Genomic DNA, 2,560 nt, shown 5'->3' on the forward strand with positions numbered 1-2,560 from the left:
ACAGTTTCCCAGAAACCTCTGCACCTATCTCTTTGAAACTTGACAAGCTTTGTGGGCTCAGCAGGGGCTATTTTCCCTACTGTTTTCATTCAAATCTGGAAAGAAATCACAAAGTTATTGGCATTTTCATGATTCCCCATTATAACCTATGGGCAAAACGTTGAAACACGTTGAAACAGCATCGAAACAGTGAAACAGTTTTGACAAAACAAAACAGAACAGTGAGTGCTCTGAAACAGTGAAATGAAACACTGCCCCTTTGAAATGGTGAAACGGAAGTTGAAATGGAATGGTGCTGTTTTGCACAGCTCTAATTTACAGTGCAACTTGCTCATGATGATTACTGCGGTTTCTTTCTGTTGAGTTGTCCCACTTGGGCAGGAGAGAAGGTTGGAGCTAAGCTGAACATTTTGGTTTGCATTTATCTATAAATCCACTAGTGAGGCAATGAAAAGAGGCTGTTTCATACTACTGGCAAATCCAACTGCCAGGAGCAGACTGTATTAACCACTTCTGTGTTGTAGTCTACACTCAGCAGCTGACCCAATGTATAATCTTGGGTAAATCTCTTTGCTTCTCCATGCCTTTGTTCACTTATATTTAAGCTGCAGACTCTTATAGGTTTGTGTTGCTTTAGTTAATATTTCTAAAATATCTTGTGATTCCTTGCTAAAAGGTACAGAGCAGAAAATTTTTTATTATCAGTTAATTAGCGAGTTGAGGAAAACTGAAATTCTGAGCTTGCTGCCTTCTTAAAATTAGCAGGGCATTCTTATTACTTAGCAACTTCCTTCTGAACTACTGCTGACAAGTAGCAGCATGTTATGGACTGGGAAGAGCTACTTGGATTCAGTCCTAACTCACTCTCAGAATTCCATGTGTTGATGCTTGTGCTGGAACTTGAACCCCTGTGCAGCTAGTAGATGTCCCCCACACTCCTCTGCAAGGCTGGATCAGGCCCAGCTGTGCCTGCCTTGTGTGCTGAATCAGTCTCAGCAGCTAGATACAGCCTTATGAATGAACTGGGCACCATCCATACAGCCTGCAGAGCATAAATTGTCAAGTACCACTTGGTTAGACAGTGGATTTGTATAGGATGTGTTGGATACGAATAATCCTACCTCAGGCAGAATGTGTGACTATGAAGGTCCCATCCAGCTGTATTCCTCTATGATTCTATGATTTAACAGTCCTCTTAAATCCTGCTGGTGCCCTTGATTGGAGATGGAGTTTTGGTGGGAGAGAAAACAATCAGCTGTACAGGAAGGTGTGAAATAGTTGTTGTTGCTGCTGCTCTCCTAAACTTAATCCCAAAGGATATTCCAGGAAGCTAGATCAAATCCATTTTTAGTTCACCCTTGAATTATTAAATGTACTGTACCAGGCCTTTACTAAATAGCAAAAATATATAAGAAAACAAGTATGCATATACGTGGCCAGGCCAGGATGTAATTTTCGTGGAACAAAGGGACAGCTCCATTTTTTTTTAGTAGAAGCTCAGATAGACCTTTAAATCTAAATAAAAAGGAATTTTGGCGCATGGTGGGGTACTTTCAGGGTATTTGGGGAAATAACTGAAAGAATGGTGCATATCAAAATAGAAAAGTTCCTGCTTAAAAATGTTCTCTCTAAGTTGTAAGGTTGCTTGCAGATATGAAAAAAATCCCAAACAAGCAAACTGTGCTTTACTTTAAACTCAGTGCTCTCCAGTGTGGAGCCCAAGCGCATTCCCAGAAAATGCAGCGCGTTAGTTCGACCTGGCTCTGTGGCATTGGTATAGACTGAGCACTTTAGTGGAGCTTTTTGGGGCTTTTATCTACTAGCTGACTAAATCAGCTATTAGCTAGAAGTGCCAAAAAGCCACACCAAAGTGCCTGATTTATACAGACACTACAGAGTCGGGTCGAAATAATGTGCTGCAGCTTCTGGTAAAGCATTTTTTTCCATGTCTGCAAATAGCCTGATATACTTATGAGATGTAAAGCTTCTTCATCTTTAACTCTTTGGTGTATAGAAGACTTAATAGGCCTGATTCTTCTCTACATTATAGTTCAATAATACAGAGTTTGCAGTTTATATAAACCTGCCCAACCTACCTTAATCTCACGTAGGCAAAAGGCAGGGCAGAGTGGCACTTAACTAATCAGTTAGTTTGGGTACCAAGAGCAGTGTACCTGCACTGCCACAAGCTTCAAGAGATTCTGCACAAGCCTGACTAGGATTCTGGATGTGTAGTCAGTTGCCAAAGTCCCTGCGGTTGCCCCTACACTGCTATTGCTGTCCAAACTAGCTAATTAAAATGACCTCAGGAATATTTGCATGAGCTGGACTGCACTGTAGACATAATTTTAGATCTGTGACACCACTGCCTTCAGCAGAGTTATTTCTGATATAAACAAGAGAGAGAAAACCTGAACTCAGGAATTACCAGAACGCTGTTATTGTTGAAAGGTTGGAAAGTTTAGAAAAAACCCCACAATTTTTAAAAAGTACTGATTCATAGAATAATAGAAAGTTAGGGTTAGAAGGGAACCAGGAGGTCATCTAGTTCAACCTCCTG

The sequence above is a fragment of the Alligator sinensis genome, unplaced genomic scaffold (assembly GCF_000455745.1).
Source record: "Alligator sinensis unplaced genomic scaffold, ASM45574v1 scaffold934_1, whole genome shotgun sequence".
Taxonomy (NCBI): domain Eukaryota; kingdom Metazoa; phylum Chordata; order Crocodylia; family Alligatoridae; genus Alligator; species Alligator sinensis.